This window comes from Dermacentor andersoni, chromosome 6, assembly GCF_023375885.2.
Source record: "Dermacentor andersoni chromosome 6, qqDerAnde1_hic_scaffold, whole genome shotgun sequence".
Classification (NCBI taxonomy): domain Eukaryota; kingdom Metazoa; phylum Arthropoda; class Arachnida; order Ixodida; family Ixodidae; genus Dermacentor; species Dermacentor andersoni.
In genome coordinates, this window is record NC_092819.1 from 181,915,988 (window position 1) to 181,942,721 (window position 26,734).

A 26,734-nucleotide genomic window follows, 5' to 3' on the forward strand; every position below is an offset into this window, starting at 1 on the left:
TGACAGAATGCGGTTTCCAGGTGGCACGATGGCCTCGACTGGAATAAACGCACACGACACCAAAGATTGAGTAAGCCTGAAAATATTTTATTTGCATTTTACAAGTACAACAAAAAGCACACGTCTACGCATCCACACAAACGCGGTTACATAGTCAAGAAATGGCTCATTAATAATGGTAGCACAAACGCACAAGAAAGGAGACCTAAGCTACAAAACGTACGGTCGGCTGCTAAGTATAATAATTTCCCTGTCACCGCGTGTCACTTTTATACAGCATCTTTACAGCACTACCAGGCCGGGTAGTTTGGCGGAAAGAACGCAACCGCTTATACGGCCGTCAGCTGCCTCTTCCTTACGGGTGTCATAATTATCCTAATCTCCGCATCAACGTCGTGCAAGTTCGCATACAGGTATCTGTATCTGAACCATATGTGCCAGCTTAATACACGTGTAGTGAAATTATGATAACCACTGCGTCTTATCAAACGTATTGGTTTTGCAAATGCGCATTACAGCTGACGGAACGACATACTGTAAGTGAAGCACAAGAGAGCAAGGACAAAAGGAGGATACAACACTTGAAGAAATGAAGAATTAGTAGGCATACAGCAAACAAGCGATGACGGAGAACACACAATGATGCATCGGGTGTTCTGTGACATCGGTTTGCGTACTTGCGGTGTTATGGAGATCAACGGCATAAAAACGTACCTTCAAGCGTACTCCCTCAACCTCCGCCGCATTCATTATGATAATCAACGCCTAAACAAAATGAGGCACTATTCTTTGCCAAGAGTAGACCTTCTTACAGCAAGTCTATGTAATGACTCGCAGACGAAACCAGCATGCTTTCGAAAATGTTTTACCGCCGTAGTATTCGAACGCCAACGGCCAGGAAACACATCGATACCAATAGGCTGTCGGCTGTCGGTGGTTAATCGAGCACAAAAACCTTGACGCTATGACTAAAAAGCAGCTTCAACAATCAAATATTTAAAAAATCAACTGCCTCTTTGCCTGAGGTAAAAAAGCATCCTTAGACACCTCGATTGTTCATGTCAATGGTTTGTGTAAATTAAAAAATTCAGCATGTTCAGCGCCCCTAGCAGAGAAAGCACAAATTAAAGTAGTCGACCAAATTACAGTAGCTCCACTTGCGCGCTTACGCTGAAACGCGCCTCGATTGATTTTTCGCCCTCTGTGGCCATTTGTTGAACTTGAGAGTGTGCGGGGCCTGTTAGAACACCATCAGTGATGCCAACTCAGGTCAACGTTTTATCCCTAAAATGAACCCCCAGAAATCCCTAGATTAAAGAAAAATCCCTAGCTTTTCTTTGTTTACTTGTTAATGTGGCAATTTCAGCTTTAACAAAGTCTCAGCGCAGTTCACTCTTTGTTCCATTTGTTATACATTTTATCAGAGATAAATAAATGTGTATTAGCCGCATCTGTAGCTTTTTTCTTAATTTTTTTTGTAGAGTTATCATGCATAGAGGGTCGACAGATGGCACCATCAGATAGAGGGGGAGTTAGCAACGACACTCTGCTGACTCCCTCTGTATCTGAAGTGAACTTCGAGCAGACGACTCCCGTTTCACCGCACCGCCTTCAGCAGGCTCATCTTCACGCGCAAAGAACCCGTGCAGCCCTTTAAAAAAAGAATGGTCCCAAGTTGAAAGAGCTGGACATTGTCTGCTAAGCCCCGTCATCACATCAAGGTATTTTATTCAGACAACATTAACAGTCTTTTTATGATGCACACAGAAAAACGAACATGTTGGACTTTGTTAAAGTCCCCTTCTCGCCTCAAATAGAACACTCAGAAGCGGTGAAATGGCGTACCTCACCGCACAGTTTTTTATTTATCAAAGTCTCAATCAAAGATTGTCAAACTGTAGTTGGAGCGATTAAGAAATGACATCACGAGAAAGTGACATCGCCAAATATGTAATCTTGCTAGTTATAGAGCAGTGATTAAGATGTAGAGTTGGTAATTACAAAATCAGAAAATGGTTCCTTAAAACTGAGAATATATATGTTGTTCTGGTTGCGCAGCACGTTGCAACGAAGTCGTCTAGCATACGTGGAAAATGCTTTTCTTTAAAAAATATCGCTGCACAGTAGCACTTCCTTCAATAACATAAAAACACGTACGACGCAAATGATACTGTATGCAAAGATAACGTAAACGCGCGTGCAGTGTCGATGTTGACGCGTTAAGATAGGTTTCTTAACACTTTAGAATTATTATATGGCACACAAACAAGGAATTAAGACGCGCACACAATCTTAAACTCTTAATCATCGTACATATCTTTGTTCATCCTCTTCAAATGAGAAGGAGTGATCTTGAAGCTGTAACAGCAGCTGTCCATCAATGTTCTTTTTGCGTGCAGCAAACCGCACAACGCGTCTGTCGACAATCTGTTTCTTTGCTTTGTTTTCAGCAGGTTGACTTGCGAAAATACGCGTTCGACAGCAGCGCTGGAGTGTGGTAGGCACAAAAGGTTCTTCATAAAACTTGACAGCAGGGGGTACTCTTGTGATCCGTCTCCTTTTTTCATTTGAGACACTTTGTGCCAGAACTGGCTCGCAGTCAAGTCAACGTGGTCGCTCAGCTCCATGTTGCGAAGAAGTCGCCATTCCCTGTCCAGTTCGTTCACTTCATTTTCTTTCACGATCAGGGGAAAGGAAACCGCAAGCGACGCGATTGATGGTACTGTCTTTCCCAGGACAACTTTCGGGTCTATGACTCGAAGGTTTTTCATCTGTTCACTTTTTAGGGGGAACCGCAGGTAGATCTGGTGAGCTGCTTCAATAAAAAACTCTAAACACCGCAGCCGAAAGTTGTGAACCTGATTATCGTTTAAGCCGTGCGTGTTACCGGCTAGTGCGGCAGTTGGCTTTGCTCCGAGGTAAATTTCTTCCAATGGCAGGAACTTGGCTGGGTCTTTGTACCGCACATCGGACAACGGCGTGGCCTCCAGGTAGTCTCGCTTGATGTAGCATTCCAGTATGCATTTCAGCATGGCCGAAACCTTTTCATGGAGCAAGTGAATTCTGGTTTCTTCCGACTGCATTTCCTTATTTAAGTTAGTGAAAAAAGGCAGGACGTACTCAAGAAACTCGAGGTAGAGTTTCGTTGACGGGTCAGTCAGTTTTTCCAGAATGGCTTCTGCAGCAAGCAGGCGGTCGTCAGTGGCTGCTTTTTTGAAAAACAATATCAGGGCAGGCATCTGCTCAAGCAAGCGTGTCACAACAACTTGGAGAGACAGCCACCTTGTTTGGTTTGGGTGCAAGAGCTTGTGCGGTTTCACCTCTGCCAGCTTCTGGAATTCTTGGAAGGCAGATGTCTGCTTCGGCGACAAAAAGTAATTGAAAACATCGCGTGCCAGATCTTCAACTCCTCTTGGAAGTGTTTTACACGCATACGAGGCGCACAGATGGAACGAATGGCAAACGCACTTCATAATGAAGAGGCCTGGAATTTCTGCTTGTAGCAGCGACGCGACGGAATGATGTGCACCCATCATTACGTTCGCTCCGTCGGCCGCAAAACCAATCAAATTTTTGTCGTACGGAATTTCCGCAGCACTGAACACCACCTTTAAACTAGTGTAGAGAGAGCTGGCAGTCGCATCACTGACTGGTACTAAGTCCAAAAAAGCATCCATTTTATGCCGCCGTCGGCGTTCATTACTCGGGCGACAAGTGACAGATGCTTCACCGTAGCCTTGTCAGTGGATTCGTCCACCAGAAGGGAGAACTTCTGTGTGCGCAAAAGCTCACAGAGCTCTTCGCGACTCTCCTCTCCAAGCACATTCTTTATGATTGCAGCACACTTTGTCCGGCGGCAACTTAAGTTCTTTGCAATCTGCGAGTCGTCACACGACGCCTTGACAACATCAACTAAATGCCCCATGGCATTAAAAGGTAGATTGTGTTCCGTGACAAACGCGGCAAGTCTGATTTCAGCTTCTTTGACCGATTTGTCTACTTGAGTTTGCCCACTTATTGAAGGCATGGATGTCAGCGTGCGGGTCGATTGCAAGCTTGCAGCGCTTTTCTTGTGCTTGGAGCTTGCAAGGTGGCGGTCGATTTCTGATTTTCCACGTTTACAATCGGATCTGCATGCTTTGCAGGAAAAGTACAAGGGCCCTTTTTTACTGGCTGACAACCACCCTCTGTACTTCGGATCCGCTTCCCATTTGGTCAAATATTTTTGGTCGTACGCTTTCGCTTTCTTTTTGCTTGGCTCACCATCATCAAAGTCTCCTGGTCCAGAAGTTGCCATCTGACATGCAGCACGTTTGAACGGTGAAGGTACGCGGTGAGCGTAAACGTAGCGCGTTGATGCTGACACTACAAGTCAAAATTCAACTTTTTATTTCGTAGAGCAGCAGTCACTCGTAGCGCAGGAGATCACACGCACGATTAAACAGTTTGAAAGTCATATGGTTTCGTTTCACCTCACTGTGCAGCAGCCGATTATTTCGCGTTGCAGAACTGCTGTCGCCATCTATCGGCTTGGCAGAACACCAAAAATAGATGAGCAGTAACTAGCATTTTTCATAGTATTTTCTGTTTAGAAGGCAATATAATCAGATACGCCTGCCTTGAGGCCGCTTAAAGTAACAATTATACGGCCTCTTAAAATCCCTACATTTCGCAAAAAGACGCTAGATCCCTAAAGCAAAGAAAAAATCTCTAGATCTAGGGATAAATCCCTAGGGTTGGCATCACTGAACACCATACACATACAAAGTCGGTGAGGTCAGAGCTTCCACTAGTGCGGCCACATGTGCTTGCACGGAGGAAGGAAACTAAGGAGTGGCCCTACCCCCTCCGCGCGCTAGGAGAAAAGAAAAAGAAAAAAAGAAATGACGTAGTAGGTTCTCATTTTTTTGCTGCTTTTTTATTTTTTTTGTTGTATGGCCACGCCTTTTGGGCCACAATGGCGGCGTTGTTATGGTTTTGAGCGCTCACACGTGTTGCTCTGGTAGGTTTCGGGCCGCGGCAAAGGCGCTGAGTGGGCGGGTTTGCGTTAGTCACCGTGTTTTGTTGCGCTGGGTTACCTGCACCGTGCTCTGCCAGATGTTGCGCGAGCGCGCGACACCACGCGCAGCGCGGCGTGGTTTCGCGAAAGATGTAAACAAGAGAGGAGGGTGGCCCAAAAGGCGGAGCATCGCCATGAGCAACGCCAAATTCCGGCTTCACTTTTGCTTCACAAAGAGTGACGTCAGGGCCTCTCCTTATAGCGTCCTCGATCACCTTGCCCCGGGGTTGCCCCGAAACCAGAATGGTGCGCTTTGCCCCGCGTGGTGCCGCACTGCGGAGGGTCAACATCGAGGACAAAACTGCACCCTGTGCAGGGTGCTTGCATGCAGCGCTACTTTGCCCCTGGCGCGCAAAGCGTGCGCGAACACGCGCGCGCGCATATTTTATTGTTTGCAGATGCTGAGCATCTGCGGCAAGCGCTCGAACCTTGTCAAACTGCGTGCTCCGACATACCTGGTTGCAAGCAAATACCAATGGATTTTATAATTAATCCTGACGACCCGTTCAATGAACCTGTCCACTTTCGGCCGCTCTTCACCACACTGTTTCTGGACGAGGTCGAGCAGCATGTCGTCTTCGCTGTCAGACGAACTTGAAGAATGCTCATCGATTGCGGCAACTAGCAGCGCTTCCTTTCTCATTGTCGACAAATCCACTAGCTAACTCCGTCAACTCCGTTGCAACGTACCGCAGCTATCGGGCCAGAGCGTCCGCGGTTCTGCAGTCGGCAGTACGCGCGCACGTCGCGCGTCCCGCAGTGCTTGCTGGGATTGCACTCCGGCGCACCGCCGATTTTCTCGGTGCGAGACGGGGCAACGGAAAACCGCTCCAACAGGGTGCGCTTCCGGTGATCGAGGATGGTCAGTGCGCACCGGTGCGGTTGATCGAGGATGAAAGTGCGCACCAAGGCGCCCCGGTGCGCACCGGTGCGGGTGATCGAGGACGCTATTAGTTTCCTTCCTCCGTGTGTGCTTGCTACACAGTGTTGCCACGACACATTAAAAAATAGTAGTAGATTTCCTCGCGAAAAATCAGTAGAAATCAGTAGATTTTCAATTTCAGTTTTTGCACTCAGTTTATGAGCCCACGAATTAAGCGCTTATATTAGTACTATGTTGAAGTATTGTAGCTTCTAGGAAATCGTACAAAAATTGACCCCTATGATTCTTAGCGATACTTTTGAAAAACCCTGGGATCCAGAGAGCCATTGTCAAGCACAAATTTAAAAACAGTGAAGCCCTCCGATGGCCTATTCAAAGGCGTCAGATGGTAGTTAGTACCTGAAAGCTTTAGAGTATAGTATCTTCCAGACAGGGGTAATTGGAGATCGCTGGGAGAGGCCTCCATAGAGGCCTCCGTGCTGCAGAGCACGTAAAAATAGGTTGGTCATGATGATAATGGTGGTTTCATAGTTGTGGATTTCGGTAGTGCACCCACTTTCACAAATTCACCGCCTCACCTTTTCCCACAGAGTTTCTCACTACATTACCTAGAGGGAAATCTGGCGCTGCTGCGCTGTGGTATGCATGGGAATGCCGGTATATTGTGGGTTCGGATTGGCATCGTTCTCGTAGAGACAAGAAACCTTGAAGACGCGCTTGGCAAGTACCGTTTCGTCTGGGCCGGCGTTGCGCGTACCCGGTGGTTCGAACGGGTGCGTTGCGTTCACCCAAATAGCGAACTAATACTGATTTGGCTTGGCTCCCGTTGGATTTTTAAAAGGCAGCGGTAGTGCGCTTTGGACATTTCTTGGATTTCTTGTGAGCGACTGTGAAACAGGGTGTAACCTTTCTCTATGGTGAAACCTTTACGAGGTGTTTCTGCGTTGTATTTTCGATTTAAGTGGTCTTCACTGCCGTGGTTAGTTTGTTTGGCTGGTTAGTACATGTGCAAACGCTCTTTTGTGGTGTTCTGGAGTTGTGGAAGGTCGTCGCCCCTATTGCAAGTACTTGCGTTGTCGCGACATCATTCGAACACTATACAATCAGAGCAGAAACAAGTGCTATAACCTACCCCGGTGGTCGTGTAGGCGTCAGCTCTCGAAGTATTGGGCAATGCACGGTGGGAGCCCGTTTTATCTGCGGATGCGTGCTTGCACCAACTCTGACGAAACTGATCATTCGGGACCTATGAAAGCAGTGCTGTGTTTTTGTTCCCTGCTTAGTTCGCCTGTTTACATACTCGCCTGAATGTATGCTATTGTGATTTGTAAGTTTTCCCCCGTCGGTCTGTACCAGATACCTCGCATTCAGCTGCTTGTCACCTGTGGTCGTTTTATAACTTTGCTGCAAAATTTTGTCCTTAAGTCGAATAAACTTGGGAAGGAAATCGTGAAGCTTTACTCCCGGAAAGCGCTTGTACGTCCATAGAATTTACAGTTCAAACGCAACACATATCCTCATTTAAATTTTAGAAGAATTTATGATTTCAGTAAATTGAAATTGCAGTTAAACAGAATTCAATAACTTGAAGATTTCTATATGCACACCAAATAAGTTCTGCAAAGTAAAACGGTTTGTTACATTAAAGTTCAATATATGGAGGTCTAATTGTACAAAATTGATTGATATAGGGGTTGATTGGATACAGGGTGTGCATATTCACACGCCTGCTCCCTTAGTCAGTCGTTACGTGCCGGTCTACTTGGGCAATAGACCAAGCAACAATGTTAATGTTTTCGAACTGTTCATATATCGGGAGCACACCAAGAAGGTGATCTAAAACCTCCAGGCATATGGTGACTTTCTGTTCCAAAAGAAAAAAAAGTAATAGTAATAATGTGTACAGTGGCATAGCAGAGTAAACAAACAAAAAAGCTGTCTTTTTAAGGTAATGCTACATTTTTTTTCCTAATTACAGCAGCCGTGCAAGGTGTTCTAGATCAGTTACAATATTTGAAAATTCATTGTGATGGGCCAGTCTGCTGCTCTTATTTTTATATTGGCCTCATATTCTTGTGAAGTTAATCATATTACTCCTGTATCCTTACCACATTGAACTCCTGAAATGTTTTATCCTGGCCACTCCTCCTCATCCACCATGCTTCTTCTGCTTAATAGTTCTCAAGGCAATTATATTGCCCTCCTCTCCCTATTATTAAGGCAAAGAAACAGATCCACATGGCCATCACAAACTAATTTTCACTTGCACATGCCCTAACGTTCAAAACATTGCAGTTGAGCTAGAAGCTAGAGGGAAGCTAGAATTAGCCCTAGTGAAATGTGAAGGTTGTTAGCAAAGGTGCCCACAGTGTGTGAGGCCACAGTTTATGCGAAGATAAAAGTTTTGAGAAAAATTATATAAATTTTGCAGTTGATATTGTTGTTTTATTAATGCTGCTCTTGCTTTAGTTATCTTTCTTTTTGTCACCATATGTGTTAAATGTCACAGCATTTGATATTATAGCATTGACATATATCAGCGGGGGGGGGGGGTCCTCATCTGAATAGTTCATTTCTAATGCATACACTTTGCATGGCTTGTTCGCGTTGCCAACACCTACTGTATTACTTTGCAATTAAAGCCTTCACAATTGTTTTTCACACAAAAATAAAACAAGCAGTCTAAAAATGTTCCTTTGTATCATGCAATATAGCGCTCCTCTCACCTAAAGCTGTATGTTCTCGAGACACAAGTAAACAGCTACATGTTAGCTGCAAAACCTCTTAAATTTGCAACAACATCGAATATATTGAGACAAAAAATATACCTTGGTGAACATATTGCTGCAGATGCTGACCAGCACATAAGTAGTGCTTCTTGTATTACAAACATTTAATCACCTTGCAGAGAGTATCTACCGCTTAAATCACAATCATTTTATTGAGATAGTTTTGTGTCATTTGCATGTGGCAGAAGCAGGAAATAGTAAGCTGACTCTGCCTTAAAGCAAACATATGCATGAGAGAGCGCTTAAAGCATTACTTGTTCAAACCGAGGCTTTGGTGTCTAGACTTCACGACGAAGAGAGTAAAATGTGAGGTCACTTGCCCTGTATTCTGAAACCATCTATGACTGGAAGCTTCATTCCACTGAGCTGAGCGCAGTGCCACCCCTCGACTGAAGCCGACGCTGTGTTTCACAGTAATTGACATGAAGTTTAATTAAAGCTAAGCAACCACCTCTGTCAAGGAGCGGGGCTGCTGTGCATTTGAATCCAGGTGGAGTGGTGAGTGGAGAATACGGGAGTTAGTCATCTTTACCTATCCTCGAGCCTCTTAAGAGATTTCCTACAACATTTAAGCTCAGCCTTTCTGTTTTCTTGCAGCATGGTTATTACAGGTGGTACAAAACATTCCATTGTACAGTTTCTATAATTCTTTGGGAAAACATCCATCACCTCACTAAACAGGAATAGGCTCAATAGGTTCACTGGTATCATCTATAGTGTCTCCATCCAAGACCTATTGCTATTACAAGGCATTGCAGACATTCAGTGACGTAGCCAGAAATTTATTTCAGGGAAGGATTCTCCACTGGCCATTACCACTCCCCCATCACCTCTCTCTCTCGCACTATATAAATGTGTGGAGGGTTTTACATCACACCAAGACAAACTCCTAGCACTCCCCGGACAGGAATGCTTTAGCAATGAGGATGCACATTTTTACGTTGCCAAAACAACTTTGCTTAACTTCTGACAAAAGTTTTTCATTGCTAAGGCATGCAGCCGCTATGCTTAAAATTATGCTATCATCCTTGTGCTGTTTTTAAAAATGATTATATTAGAAATAACATGTTGTTTACAAATTGATGTACTTATATAATGTATATTATGACCTAGTTGGTACATTACTTAGGAAAGCGAACTGTGCTAAAAACATGACAGCGCTCTGTCTTGTGTCTTCTTGTTTGCAGCCCAAGTAACAGTGGAGGTCAGCGTTATTTTCTTACCAGGTTTGCTAGTGAGTGGTTCAGCCATGGCTGTGTATGGAAGAGAGCGGGCACTATTTTGCAAGTCGCCTATCACTTAATTGCAGGCATTAGGGGCATGCTGCCCTGACACCTGGCTATTCTAAAGACTGCAGAGCAGCAAGCACAGCACATGCTATGACAGGGTAGGCAAATCTCGGCTAAGGCAACTGGCCACGGCCATCTGGTGTTGAGCGATCGAGCAGTGATGAGACAATCCCCCTATGTTCCATAATTTTTCACTTAACTTCATTCTTGACTCCCTTAATGCGCATCACCACCCTAGCCCCCTTACTTTATCCACCTCCCACTCCCTGGAGCTCTCTGAAACTCTTTTCAGCTAATCACTGTCGCACTTTTCAACATTCACGGGGTTGTTGAATGACACAGCATTCTCTAACATTCCTATACTTATGTTTCTGTGTGGACATCGAAGCCATTCACCTAGCTCCCCTAGTTTGTTGTGGCGGCTTCTTAGCTTCCCTGGTCCAGCACCCCATCCTTGATATAAATTGCCGCGCGCAAATCAACATTCTGTAGGCCCTTCTTTCTTGTCCCGTTTTCTCTCCATTTTTTCATTCTTAGCAGTGTGTACAAACTAGCCTGAGAGCAAGCTCTTCTGAAGTTAATTAACATACTGAAAGTCAGAGTCAATGGAAAGTAAAAGAAGAAAAAAAAGGGGGGGGGGAGTGTTTTTTATGAGTTTTCTAAACAAGCAAGTTGTAATATAAGTAAGTTGTATAATAGCAAGCACAAAGTATGAAAGAATAAAAACACATTTGCACTTCTCGGCTGACGAAATTTACTGTGCTTTTACAGAAATGAAAATCACTGAAAATGAAGTAAGTGTTCACGTTGAGATATGAGCACGTGACCTGTAAGCCTTGTAAGCTTTTGTCAAGTAAAACAACATGAAATCCTGAGAGATTCAGCTTCTTAAGTACACGTGTTATAATAGGAACACCAACCTTCTTCAGGATGATAAAAGCACTGTAGATCAAGGTTCTCCACGTAGTGGAAACATTGTTAAATCTGTTAAGATGTGAATGTGGGCAAGTTGGTAACAAATTTCTAACTTGCTAAAGCACATTACTGTCCTCATCGAACTAATAACTATAGTTTCTTGTACATGTGTCTTGATCACATTCAGTACAACATTATGCATTTTTATCTTTCTTTAATACATTCTGTAGCCCCTCAATGGATTCAAGATGCTAGAAATTTATGTTGAACCACAAAGTGCTTGCCATTAGAAAAGACAAGAAGTCAGTTCCTGTGTTAGAAATATGTATTAGTTAGAGAAAGGCTAAAATTTAGTATGAACATTAGCCATGTTTTGAAGTTTTCATCCTACTCATTTTACAACTGAAGCTAGCTTGCTTCTCAGGTTACTTGTGCTTAGAATTAAAGCACAACAAACAGATGAATGGCTTGCCGGGGTGTTATCCACAGAAAGTGGTCACTTTTCTCACTCTCACCGTAGTGTTTGGGCTACTGCTGGTACTGTTTCCGCATAGCAGCCAGTGCAGTACCACTGAGTGTCGTGTGCCGATGTGCCAGTTTTTCTTAGCATGTGGACACTTCTCCCACGAGTTTCTTCGATGTTGTCTTGACGAGGGCCGAACAGTGAATGAGCCAGTTCATCTTGAAATTTTATAATTGGCGTAGAGTTTCCTTCAAGCATGCCACGAATGTTCCACGCATTTATGATGGCACTTCCAACAATCAACTCAACAGCTACCTTTCTATACCACTTGAGTCCTTTTCTAAGGCAGTTGTGGTATAACGTCATTTGTTCACTATAGTCGACGCCCTTTTTTGCTGCATTGCAATCGAGACCGGCCTGATGTTTCATGATTGGTGCGCCGTCCCTTGTTTTCTTCCCACTGTCCACCAAAGTTGCTTCATATTTGGCGACAGATGTGAGTATCAGAACAGGCCTCTTGTCCATCCACTTCAGTGCCTTCACTCCATTTTTGGACTGAAGTCCGGTAACACTGCCATTTGCAACCTTTACTTCAGTGAGATCTTTTGGCAGCCCTTTCCTCACTGAGCGAACTGTGCCACGAATGAAAGTGTCTTCCTTTAGAAGGCGAAGAGTGAGCGGCAAGCTCATGTAGAAGTTGTCTACGTACAGCGGGCACACGACTTCCTTGTAATTTTGCAGGAGTTTCAAGCATACATCTTCGGCATGTCCGATGCCAACTGTTCAGTCACACTTTCCTGCAACTCTGCAACCAGTTAATTGTCCGCAAAATGCCGGAACCTCAAAAGTAGGGAAAAGGCGGCCACGGCTCATATTTTGACGAATGAGTTCAACACCATACAGGTTACTTTTTGCCCAATAGTGACTCAGATAGGAAGATGGACGAGATTAATACAAATTGGTATTCCAACAAATGCTTTCGTTTGTTGGAGATTGGTTTCCATCCAATTTTTCAACGTTGATTTAGATTTGGGAGTAGGAAGACAGATGAGACCAATACAAATCAGTATTCGAATAAATGCTTTAATTTCTTGGGCATTGGTTTCCGTCCAATTTTTCAACCGTGATTTAGATTTAGGAGTAGTTGACTAAAACACTTGTTGTGTGAACCTGTTTGTTTCATTGACCATCATTTGCCAAATGTCATCCGTAATAAACAGTGAACATAAAGGTGGGGCATAACGGCTAGATGGCAACTGAATGATAGTGGGCGGCCTAGAGTGCGGTGTCACACTAGGCGAAGTGGTTGTTGCCGGTGTCCATTTCTCTAGAGATGGGCTGAGGGAAATGAGAGCATCGTATCCGGAATCATTCACCTCAGAATCATCAGTCAGGTCTGACTCTCCATTCGATATGCTGGCTGAGGTCTGTCATGGTTCGTAAACACTATCTTTATCACTGATTTCACTGTCTGTCCACTGCTGAACATCTGACACTGAAGCACTTGACTCATCCGCTGGTGATCGCGAAGTTGCTGGTGCATTCTTCTGGCCCAAAACTAAGTTTATTTGTTTCCTCTGCATTGTGCTTTTTTTTTTCATCCGTAAGGGGCATGAGGATCTATCTATTAGACCCGCTGAAAAGTTTGGGAGTAGCAAGAAAAATGCAGGTACTTATTCCAACGGCACGTATTTCTAAAACTGCGGCGAAAGTTTGCGAGAAACCCAACTGAGAAATGCGCCGCCACTCGACTCTCCGAAACAAACATGCCACCCCGTGTCCAATGCAATAAAAATATATGTTAGTTGCAATTTCAAACCTCAGATGGCAACACAAGAGCGAGAATTCTTGCGTGTGGGTCACTGGAGAGTCACGCCGCACACAGCATAAAAACGTTTTCATTGAGTGCATCGTGGATTGCCAGTGGGTCATAGCATTTAACATCAGACAAGTAGTCTACTGGCTATCTATAACCTCACACAACAAAAATCGTACCTCTGAGTTCAAGTGTCATAATGTTATCGCAGCAGCAAGCAGATGAATGCCCATAACTTTGCTGCTGCGTAGGAGCACAGGCTGTGCTGTGATGTCATTCAGAGTGACACGTGAGATTCAAGGCAGCATCAGTTATTTGTTGAATCTGTTGCTTCAGTGGACTAATTAAAGTTTAGAGAAATAATGAAAAATACAACCCGAATGTCTGGGTGCTTTTGTTTTACTTCGCACTGTAGCAATATGAATTTCCGTTTCGTCTCCTTTTTCCGACGTTTGCACACGCGCAGAGAACGAAACTATACGTCATTGTCTACTGTGTTCCAGCATTACAATCATGCTCCTTCATCCCTTCGCGTTTGCCTCAGTGCTGGGGCACTGACTTATACCGCCAATCGCGTGTTCTCGTGTAGAGCGCGCATTATCGTCCGCTACAGGAAACGAGACAAGCGCAACAGCTCGCACGACACCGTCACCGGAAGTGTGCCGGTGACGGTGAAAAAAAGAAGACGGCAGGGTATACCCGCCGCACGACCCCTCGGCTCCGGTATGGGAGAACGCAGTGAAGGAAATTCGCTTACACAGGCGAAACGGGGAAAGTCGAGAGAGTGTTTATATAGGCGGCGACGCTTGCCTCCTGAAATCATGTGTTCGCGGCACTTCAATCATTCTCTCTCTGCTGTTAATGAACCAATTTGAAAAATGCTTGCGGTAGAACACTTCTTAGAGGGCACGTAACAACTTTCAGCGTATAACCAAAATTTGTTATGTAGCCTGCGAGGGGCCCTTTAAAACAAACGCAGTAAAAATCTTGTGTACCGTGGGATGTTGTTACAGCTGCGTCGAGCTTCACAGCCCCCTACACAAGCATTGCTGTGAAGCCTGTGGCAGAAATAGAGTTTTATTAAATCAAAGGACTGCATAGAGCGCGCTCTCGTGTTGTGCTACGTGAATTAAATCATTCGTTTCCTGCCTGCACAAACGTCTGCATCTCGAGTGGATTTCGAGCACACCGTATAATAATGTGCAGTTCCGTCGTGCTTCGCAGCACTATACACAAGCACTGCCGTAAAGCTAGTGGCAAAAGTACGATGTCATGAAACCAGATCAATGCATATACCACGCTCTTTTGGTGCGCTGCGTGAATGGAAACATTGCTTGCCTGCCTGCACAAACGTTTGCATGTCGAGTTAATATCAAACAAACCATATAATATATGTGCAGTTTTGTCGAGCGCTTCACCGCACTGCATGCAAACATTGCCGTAAAGCCTGTAGTATAAATATGGTTTCATGAAGTCAAATGAATGCGCAAACCTCGCACTTGTGGTGTACAAGGTAAACAAAGAATTCGTTGCCATGTCTCCACAGTAGTTGGTCACGTTGATTTGTGTGAGCATATAGGTTCATGTGCCCCATCTACCTCTGTGATGAGAAAATAAGCAAGAATATCAGCTGCTATGTGTCGATGCATATGCTTTTTATTACAAGGTGTAGGAGCAGTACATCTTACTGCATGAGTAAACCACTCATGGAAACAGTACGTTCCTTGAACATTGTAGCTATTTAATAGCCTAGGAAGCGCGCTATATTGGAAGTTGCAATTTTTTTTCTGTTCGCAAAATTCAATAACTCAGGGCTTTTTCTAAAAGCAAATTTCGCAATGATACGTGCGCTGCGTCAGTAAGTTAAGTAGGCAGCACATAATTAGGCTAAACCAGAGGAATATCTGCAGGTAGGGATTTATACAAATGTACAGAGTATCTTAAAAAAAATGTTTTCTCAAATGTTTTCAGTGTGGATCCAGTTGCATATGCGCCCAGCGCTGATTTCCAGCGCTTAATTTTTATTGAACCTTGATGTAACAAAGACGTAACACTCAGCACTCTACTTTGTTACATCATATTTTTTTTTTACAATGGAACACTGCATTCTACTATACGTGCCGCTAATGCGCCCCAAAATTTTGGCCCCTCTAAGGAAGTCACTGTTTTAAGTCACTATTCTCTAAGTTTCGTCCGAAACTTGAATAACGCTACTTCCAACACTCGTGAAACCAGCAGCCACGTCGGCTTGCCGCCTTTACACCGGCCGCAAATTACTTTTAAAAAATGTGGCACGCGCGGGCCGTGTATATGCACTCTGCTGCGCGCGGACAGCCGTATGCACGGGCACGGCCGGGCAAGAGACGTCGCGCGCTCTCTACCCTAGCGCGCGCTTGATCACGGGACGTGGACAGCGCGCATAAAGCTGCCATCCTTCTCGGCTCACCCTCGCACCCTTTCATTCGCAATTAACCCCAGCACGTGGGATGCAACGGGGCACTATAATTTTTGTCACACTTGGACTTTAAACCAAACATCAGGGCGATGGCGAAAATTCGCTTACGGTGTCCAAAAATTGCTATCGCAATAATACACTATGGAGAAAGGTATTATGGAAATTATCTGTGGATGGGTCGAAACCCTCTAATTTCCCAAACACGCACCCTTCCACTGGCACGCTGCACACCACGGATCCCGCGCGGCACGCTGCATCATTAAGGCGTATCGTTCTTCTCTAGCTGTATGATCATTTCTGCAGTAGTCACTTGGCGAGAAGCTTAATTTCCAACCTATGTGCAAGTGTCGTACCTGAATTTCGAAAGTACACGGACCATATATATGTTGGCAAAATAATCGGAACTCACTATTTAGGCTCGCCAAAATTATACTTAGCCGCTCACTTGAACTCATAAGAATATACTACTCAGCCGAGCTCACTCGGGCTCAAACTCGCCAAAATACTGCTCAGCTGGGCTCACTCAGACTCATGGGATGATCTGAGGGAGTTGACTCATCAGTGAGTTTGCCAGCGTATGATGTGTGCTGAACCACAAACCTGGCTTTCTTGAATAAAAACAGTTGGTCGCTGCAGCGTATGGATGCACATAAGTGTAATTCAGAGAGCATGGCATTGTAAAGGCTGCCACAGTTACCATGCCATGCTGCAGCTCATTTCAATCATGTCAAATGCAATACCCCTGCCAGCTTTTAGTCAGTCGATCAAATGTGATTGCTATTTATCTCATCACAACACCTCATTTTCCTGCCTAAGGCTTTGGGTGAATTTTCCTTGGCATCCATTTTGTTACTCTAACAGGTTACCAGTTATCTGTTGCCTATACGAAACTTGAAGTTGTGCACATTTCATGTGGACTCTATGCCAAACTCGTAGTACTGCATGCGTTTTTGCAGTTAGGTCTAGAGTTACAGAATCGCATGTGGGAGTTACTTTAGTTAGCAACTGTAGCTTTGGAACAAACATGTGCATGAGAGGGTGCTTAAGTGTTACCTGTCAAGACTGGGAGCACCAAGGCAACTTGTGCAGTAAAGGCATGGGCAGTACGAGCCCACAGATTTTTTAAGTGTGGCTGAGGTGATGCGTCTAGACTTCACTACGAAGAGAGCCAAATAAAAGGTTGCCTATCCATCATACCTATTCTGGAGCCTTTTCTTGAGCTTTTCTAAAACATTAAGCTCAGCGTGTACACTTTATCACAGCATAATTATTACATGTGATATAAAACATTGTATTGTGCAGTTTCTCCAACTCTTCGTGAAGGCATCTATCCATAGATTAAACAGGAATAGGCTCAACGTTGACATATCTCCACAGTAGCATCTCCAGGACCTTGTACTGTCACAATGCATCACAGACATTATTTAAGTGAACTCCAAAAGTGAAGCTCTTCGTTAACATTGACTAAAATTGTATCTTTATATAGCAAAGTGATCATGCATAAATCTGTATGTCATGACAGAACACTTCGTTTCTCACGGACTTTAGTTTACAATTGTTTTCAAGTTCAGGAAAATTGTGCAGTGGGCTAGTTGGTTCGACATACTTAACACTGTTGTGCGGAGTGACGAAGGGACAGGACTTGAGTGAGGAAACAACACACGACACCTGAGCACAAACTATCAACTGGTGATTATTACAAGACAATGATTCTGCTGAAAAGTAGGAACCAAAGGAAAAGAGAAGTCGTGGAAGCATACAACCTCAAGGTAGACTCACAGGGCTCATGTGTCAGCCCGCCGTCTATTTCACTCAGCAATAAAGAGATTAGCATAATCGCTGACCATAGAGGGTGTAGGTAGACCGGGAAGAGGACTCCTGTGCATGCGTGTAGGCTTTATGTACGCTTCACTTGCAGAAAAATAAACCAGTTCGTAGTTTGCGCTCAGGTGTCGTGTTGTTTTCTCGCTCAAATCCTGACCCTTCATCGCTCTGCGCAACAGTGTTAAGTTTTCAGGTTGTTCACTATGTGATGTAGGAAGGGTAAAATTGATGGGAAATCCCAATATTCTCGGGCATATTGCGAAAAATATGGCCCAAGTCAAGTGTCATTTTAGGCTTCACTGTCCCCTTTTATAGGGCAAATAGTAATAGTTTGAATTCTATGGACGCTGGTTGCTTTTTCTGACTTAACCTAGGCGGTGCTCAGCTCTCAGTTGAAAGGAACAGGTAAACAGGAGGACTTGCCACATAACCAGGAGGTAGCACTCCACACAGACTTAAGCTTAATATACTGCGTGCTTCCACAGCCCTAGGGGGCTAGTCTGTAAGTGTTGACTAAGTGGACTGTCCATTCCAGTACACGCTGAATGAATAGAGCACGAGAGCCCACGGTGACGATTGCCGCTTGCTCTACCAGCTTAGAGCTCTACCTAATCAGTGTGTGCTGAAATAGTCCACTTAGTGGATCCTCACAGAATCCTTCCCGACTGATGTTTGTGTTGATAGGTTGCAAGCATTGCACTTTCTTTCCTTTCATGTGGGCAGTTCCCACATATGGATGTCATTTAACATATTGTATTCATATTGCCTTTGATCTATAAATTTCTAATTCATGTTTATAACCAGGTCTACCAGCTCTTGTCCTGCATATTTATATAGCCTTCTCATTTCTGCATCAACACTGCACATATTTATAGCAAATTGGAGTCATTCTCCATTATACCCTCAAGCACTTGAAGTAGACACTGCAATAACCCCAAGGGAGGGGGGACAGTAACGCAAAAACCTTATTGGGCTTGTAGTGCTGTTGAAGGAGGCACACATACCATGTATGCTAAAATTCTCAGCAGACATTCCAAAGTTTGTACGAGTTCGACTTTGGCTGGCTAAACTGGATGATTCATATTGAAGGCAATTCTTGCAACACTTGGTCAAACTGAATGAAACTGGACAGCACAATTAGCTGTGTTCATCTACCATTTATACGACTGCTGCCCCGAGAATTTTGCCTGTTACTTTGCCTTTCGTTTCTGTACTATCAAGTTCAAGTACACATGTACTTTATCACTGTACAAGTAGAATGGCTTCAAGGCTTTTCCTGGGCATTCAACAGTCACTATTTATTCCTATAAACCTTCCTGCATGTGAAGGCAAAAAAAAAAAAAACTTATTAATTCATGCTGGAAGTATAAAAAGACAGGTATTTGCACAGAAAATGTTTATTTTGAGCACCGAGGTTCTTGCTGATGTAGATATGGTGCTGGCTCCCTCCTTGCCCGAAGCATGTGCTTGCTGTACACAGCACCAGATGATGGCTTCCTAGGTCAAAAGATCAAATTGAAATAAGAGGCATTTTGTTTTAGCTCCGGAAAGAGAAAGCAGGATTGAGACATTAACATGTATAAAAAATACTTGCCTAAAGAAAAATACACAAGCAAATTCACTAAAGAGGTTCACTTTCAAGAGCAAAAGTATGGTTACGATGAAAATTACAAGGACGCTTCACTACTCATTGAGGTTTCGGTTCAGTAGTTGTTGAGCCACGAGGGTTAGCATGCTACATCTTGCATATTGTTTTGTAGAACAATATTGCACTTTGAACAATGTAGTGCCTATTTAAATGTACTGACAAGGAATGCTGAAACTCCAGGCTCGTTTGGTCTGCACAAGATATGATACAGACACTGTACTGCATTCATTTAGTGTTTTTGTCACTGATCTCATGCACAAAGGTCATTCACACCTATCCTACATGAAATGCAGTTTCTTTGAAGCTTCATCTAGTCCTTGAATTTGCTGCATGCTTATGTCTAAGGGAATTCGTTTGGTTCCTTTTAATGTAGTACATCTAAGCAACTGCTATCAAATGCCCATAGTGTTCCCTTGCATGTACAAAACATTTTTGGCCCTTTCAATGTACAATACTCATTACATTTGACACTTGGGACTCGTGCAAGGCGCCATTTAGTATTATATGCTTGTCCACATCTGATAATACCTTCACAGCTGGGTCATTCCCATGCCAAATGCCTTGGTTATTACTGTGACCTTCTCACACTTTTCCTTTAGAATCTTCTTGCCCACTTTTAAGGAAGCATCCCACGACACAATGTCTCCATCCTAGTGGTGCTATGGAGTTAACTTATGTGCTAGTTGTAGCAGATGACGTCAACTGAAGGCCGCTGAAGATAAAACTCTCTGCGAGAATTCCTTTTGCACAATAAATGCAAACAATACAGAATAGTCAAAATGTAGTTATCTGGCAAGACTGGCTGCATCCATCATCTTTGTTTGGTGCAATTCTGAAGTGGCTCCATGTTACAAGACGCTTGGCGATTATTGCCATGTGACTGTTCGGGACTCTATAAAACACAAGAATTGCCTTACTCCGGCCTTTCTCTTTGTGCAGCAGCCAACGTTATTATTCGTCCAATCGCACCGTGTACTGTTCGTGTGTCCATAGACTAAATTCTTCACCACGTTGTTTTTGCGGTATTTCGTGAGTGACCCATGAACTCATCTTGGGGTGGGACTTCTTTGGCATCTGCTTCTATCTCTTGTCGTCAGCGCCTCACACAACTGGATGCCAGTGGCAATTCTTTTCCTAACCACGAAGAACGCATTCGTCTCGTCACCTCTTCCGATTACGTTCTTTGGCCACCTAGAGAAGAGATTATAGGTGTCAACTCCTGTAACATTGTGGATGGCGGCGTACTCATTCTACCCTATGACCATACCCTATCTCGAGCAATTCTGATTACCCCTGGTCTTATTCGCTTCTCTGAGGGGTCTGCATTGCTTACTGCAATAAACCAAACTCTCGAACCCCAACTGTTGCCTCGTGGATCAACTGTCACTTGAGCTGTTGACACTCATGTCGTTGCAATTGTCACGAAGACAGCTCAGTGTGTTCTTGCGTCTATTACCGTGCGCTGAACAAAATCGTGCGCAAAGATGTTTACCCTGTGTCACGGATGGATGATGCACTAGATTCACTCCACGGTGCTGAATAATTTTCTAGCCTTGACTTTAGACCAGGCTACTGGCAAATACCGATGTCCAAATCCGACAAAGAAAAAACGACATTTGCTACCCCTGATGGGCTCTACGAGTTCAGTGCGATGCCTTTTGGACTCTGCAATGTGCCTGCCACATTCTAACGCATGATCGATAAGTCTTGTGTGGCTTGAAATGGAAAACCTGTCTGTGCTATCTCGACGACATTGTGTTTTCAACTATGTTCTCACAACATTTGCAACGTCTTGATGAAGTCCTTGCCTCTCTTGCAAATGCTGGTTTGCAGCTCAACACACGCACGCGCGCGCGCGCGCGCACACACACACACACAAATGCAGTTTCGCCAGCAACGCCATCAAAGTTCTGGGGCACATAGTCAGCAAAGAAGGTATTCGACCGGACCCCGAGAAGCTTACTGCCATCCTCGAATTTTGGGTCCACTGCGTCAAAAAGACATGCACAGTTTTCTTGGACTTGCTTCTTCCGGCACTTCATATGCAACTTCGCTACGCTTACGTCCCCGCTCCATCAACTCCTCGCCAGTAATGCGGCCTTTGTTTCGTCCGACGAATGTGAACATGCTTTGCTGCTTTTGCAACATGCCCTGACGTCAGACCCAGTACTGTGCCACTTTGATCCGACCGCGCCCACCATCTTTCACACCGACGCTAGCAGTCAGTCTCGGTGCCATTCTACTGCAACGTGACAACACATTCCGCGAACGAGTAATTACTTATGCTAGTCCTGCACTAACCAGTGCAGAGAATTACTACACCATAACCAAGCAGGAGTGCCTTGCTGTTGGGCAGTGCGAAAATTTCGCCCATATCTTCATGGCCGCCATTTCACAGTCGTTACCGACCATAACACACTGTGCTGGCTTTCATTGCTAAAGAATTTATCAGGTCACCTGGGTTGCTGTGTGCTTTACCTACAGGAGTACGATTTCAATGTCACCTACAGGGCTGCAAAGAAGCATCAAGACACCAATGCTCTCTCTTGCTACCCTCTGAAGAATCATGACGATTCACCATAACCTCTCCGTGATTGTGTACGTCCTGAGTCCTCTTCATCGGCTTTACCCATTGTAACCCTCGAATGGCTAAGACACGACAGCCCATCTGTCCTTGTGTCCCACCAACGCATCGACCCATACTGCTGAACTATTCTCCAACGCATGGAAGATTCTTCGTCACCTCCAAACGCCTGACTTCGTCGACAACTTAATCAATTCAAGCTGCAGAATGAGGTTTTACATCGCAACATTTATCACATCGATGGCAACAAATGGGTCGCGGTCATACCATGTTCTCTGCAATGTGAGGTGCTTGAAGCCTTTCACGATCATGCGACGACTGGTCATCTAGGCTACCACAAGACTTACAACAGAATATGAAGTCGCTGCTCCTGGCCTGGCCCATCTTCAGCCGTTGCGAAGTATGTTGCACCCTGCGTTCATTGTCAAAGCCGCAAACGACCAACAGCTCCTTCTGGCTCTTTACAACCTCTGCCTTGTCCCGCTTCGCCTTTTGAAGTAGTTGGAATAGACTTGTACGGTCCTCTTCCCACGACCTTACATGGCAATCGTTGGATTATAACGGCCATAGACCATCCAACACGCTATGCGGAGACAGCATCTCTACAATCCGGGACTGCTGCTGAAGTCGCCGATTTCTTTCTACACAACATTATCTTACACCGCAGCGCTCCGCGTGTTCTCGTCAGTGACCGCAGCAGTCTTCCTCTCTTCTATCCTTACCGATGTTCTGTGCGCCTCTAACACAATTCGCAAGACGACTTCCAGTTACCATCCGCAGACCAACAGCTTGACGGAGTGTTTTCACCATACCCTCTCTGACATGATTGCGATGTACATCCGCCCTGGCCACACGAACGGGGATGCAATCCTGCCGTTCATGACATTCGCCTATAACATGGCTACGCAACGTACTACTGGCTTTTAACATTTTTTCTTCATCTATGGCTGTTCACTAAGTTTCATTCCTGATGTATCATTCCTTTCGACTCCTGTACCCCCATCAGTTCCTTTCTTGGAACAGTTTGTGTCTCGCCTCGCGGAGTGCAGTCGCTTCGCCCCGCTTAACACAGGCATCTCCCAGGACGCTCGCAAGTTTCGTTACGACTCGACCCACTGTACTGTGACTTTTTCTCCTGGTGACGAAGTTCTTTGGACTCCTGTGTACGTTCCTGGCTTATGCAAAAAATTTCTGGTGTTTTATTCGACTTTCCGCGGTCGTTGAGCAGACATTACCTGTCAATTACCATGTCTCGCTTGTTAGAACGCCACCCGATTCCCGTTGCTGAGGCACAGAGATAGTGCATGTCTCCCGCTTAAAACCAAATACTTGACGCATTTTATAGTACTTACGCGCAGCCAGGCGGCCGCTTCCACTTCATCATCTGCACATCTTTTTCATCTGGATATATCATCACTAGCAGCACAGTTTAATCCTCGAGGTAGTAGTCCGAGCTTGGCTGGAATAAAGCGGTTCCTTACGATACATTATATATATATATATATATATATATATATATATATATATTTCTTGCACTTCAAAAAACTTCGTTTGACCTCGAAGACTTGAGCACTGAAGTAACGGCGCTAAGTATATACAAGACCTCATAGTAGGAGACAGTTCAATTCACTCAGTAACCGAAATGAGGTCAAGCCAGATTCACTCGAAATCAGAATCAACAGCAGTCATGTGCGGCAGCACTTATGCTCGGACTAGCAGAAAAAAAAAAGAGAGAGAAATAGAAGAGAGGAAAGGCAGAGAGGTTAACCAGACACATGTCCGATTTGCTACCCTGCACTGGGGAAAGGGGTATGGGGATGAAGAGAGAGTGTGTTCCACAGCTATCATGCACGAAGATTAAAAAAAAAAGCAGTTCCGTTACTCGAAGAAAACCTACTGCATATTGTTTCCAGTAAAGTGGAGTAGTAGCCAGTAATTCTTTCGTTACTGAGATTGAATTTGGTAATTACAATTATCTAACTCGAGAAGTACTCTCATAATTTTCAAAGTGTCAATGAGGCATTTGTTGGCATCCCAAAATGACATCTAACTGCAGTGTTTTCAGCGACATACTAATTGCGTACAATTTTGCCGACTGGAAAATAACCTCACGAACTATGAAAAATACCAGGTGAGTGAACTCTCACCCGCATCGTAAAGCAGTGCCCTCAAATAAGCTGATTGAAAGTAACTGCATTGCGTATCGCAAACCCGAAGAGACAGCGCACCACCTTGATAATGGTACGGAAGGAGCCCCAACAGCAGGTTTCGCAGCTTCTCCTTTCTCTCTACGTCACACTTATTATCCCTCTCTCAAGGCCGACTGATAAATGATAACAAAAGCACCTTGATAACGCAGCCAAAGTGCAGCTCTGACCACACACGAAATGTGAAGAGCAATGTAATAGGCACAGAATGTTTCAAAATCCAGACTTTGCTCGCACCGCATCGAAAGAGTGCGGGCGAAGTTATATTTCGCACCAGAAACTTGCTTCGGACCAAAGCCAATATAAAGTGAGCGTTTTATTTTTCATGAAAGTGTACACGTGCTACAAAAACAGGTTCGTGTCAACAAATAAAAGCGAAATAAACACACTGGAAAGCGACCAACTTGTAGAGAAAAGGCAAAACCAATGCGTTCACGAAATGAAATATACCACTTCTATGAGCCGAACTGGCAATCAGAATGTCGGCACACACACACACACACACACACACACACACACACACACACACACACACACACACACACACACACACACACACACACGCGCACACGCACACGCACACACACACACGCACACGCACACGCACACACACACACGCACACACACACACACACACACACAAAAACTGTGTGCTCTTACTATCTATTAATTCGTAAGCTGCGTTGAACATCAGCCTAGAGGATGTGTTCAAATAGGTCTCCTTTTGCAGCTACGCAGTACTGTCTATTTTATCACACCTTTAGTGGCTTTCTTGATGACCGATGCCGGAATTCTATGGCAGACATCCGTTATCCTTACCTTGAACTAATGTGACGTCCGTCTAAGCTGACGTCCGGCACAATCTTTCACATAACCCCAAAAAAAGAAACTTAACGGAGAGGTCAGGTGACCTAGCCGGCGTCTTAACAGGCTCGTGCCTTCCAATCTATTTGAAAAGTAGCACCCAACCAGTTTCATGCTCCGCTGCTGCTGCATGCAGGTGACCCATCTTGCTGATACAGCAGAAGTGGAAGATGTGACAGCGGGACTTTCTGAGAAACTCATCAACCACTCCTTCAAAGATTTCGTTCACATAACGCTGTCCAGTCAGTGCGTGATTGAAGATGGTACTGATTATTGCACTGGCGTAAATTCCAAACCACACATTGAGCGACCACTGGTACTGGCGCCGATTGCGCTGTACTTAATGTAAATTGGAGTCCCTCCAATAGTGTGCGTGAATGACAATGAATGTATATATGATGGCACCTGCACTGTTCTTTTGCGCAAACTCATTATGCCACAGGTTCTTAGTGTCAAGATGTAAAACTTACCAGACCCAGCTTGTCAGTTAACAATATACACTATAGAATTAACGTCTAAGGTTATCACTCAGATGAGTGCTAAAACCCCATAATGCTTACATAGGACCAGAATTCACAAGTGGCTGTAATATCAACGTGCAAGTGCTCAGAGGGTTCCTGAAGCACTCTTGAGCACATGAACATAACTTCCAGCCGGGATATACACGTGCGATGGGAGACAATGACTCGTTACAAAGCCATACACAACACCCTTTCTCACAAAACCTAATAACACTAGTAAAATTTGTTGGCCAAGTTACGATTTATCATACTTTGAAGCAAGCACATAAAGAGAACATCCCAGTCTTCATCCACGATTATATCACCAGTATTAAATGGACCCACCTTAAGGGTTATTTGGCAACAGCATTTGTATGTCCATGCTTGTATCGTTTATTGATTGTCCCGCTCTAGTAGAATGGACGACCACGCAGCCTGATCATGCACTTTGTAATGAAGCTTCTTTCTAGAAAATCACAAATACCGACCGCACACACAACCTTTGTCACATCTGCACAGAGCACTCGAGCGTTACGCTGCGGAGAAAGGTTACCAGAGAATGGCTGTTGACAGCGCAGCGATATTGCTATGTAAAGGCTCATATTACTATGTAAACGAGCGCTGTTTCCCGCGCGTTTAATGACGCCGCAAAGCACTCATTTAGCTACTTCATTCACTACCGCCCTTAGTCGGCGGACGGCAGACCTGAACCATGTGTCAGGAATGTGCGTTTACATTGCGAGATAAATGATGAATACTCCTTATTTTCTCTAAACAAGTGCGCGCACATGCCGCACTTGGGTCATCTGCCATTTACACATGCTGCCGTGTAGCAGCACCGTAACCAGGTAATGTTACGTTTAGGTGATTGTGAAAAAGGCTCTTACAAGTTTGAAGGAACCTAAGATAAACAGTGTCGTCTAATATGCGTTCTCGGCGCTAGTACACTGTAGCACTGGCTGATCGGTGCGGCGGTCCGCGCGATGCGTCACAAGGAAAATAAGCTGGTAAGGAACCTGGAAATGAAGTATCAGGCAGCCGAAAGCGTAGGTTTGCATAGTAGAGGCACATCGAATGGAAAAGTGAAGTACTTACGATAGCTTACGCTAGCACAAGCCCCAAAAAATAAACGATCCACATCTATGTCCAGTTGTTTGAGCGTAGCTCACCTTTGAGCTTGCCATTCTGCCGCCAAAATCAAAGACGGATGTGACATGACGGACGCGAAAAACAAAGAATGAATCGACATCCCGGACGTGACGTTTGGGTGAACCTAACGCCTGCGTTCCGTCGACCGGGTGAACGCAGACAGTCACAATGATTCATTTTCTACTAGAACAGCACGTGAAAAGCTGTTTTAGCTTTATTATTACGCGAAAACATGTTTTGTTTAACTATGAGAACTTGTTATTGTGTGTACGACTACATGTTACGTAGA

General features: G+C 44.6%; 1 long non-coding RNA gene across 1 annotated transcript; it reads right to left on the reverse strand.

Annotated features, from left to right (window-relative positions):
* Positions 1 to 18,874: 18,874 nt before the first annotated feature.
* Positions 18,875 to 26,435, reverse strand: LOC126523991 (uncharacterized). The gene is made up of 2 exons (XR_008610847.1): positions 26,392 to 26,435; positions 18,875 to 20,332 (listed from the first exon to the last, which is right to left on the reverse strand). It is a non-coding gene; the product is annotated as an uncharacterized lncRNA (long non-coding RNA).
* Positions 26,436 to 26,734: the final 299 nt, after the last annotated feature.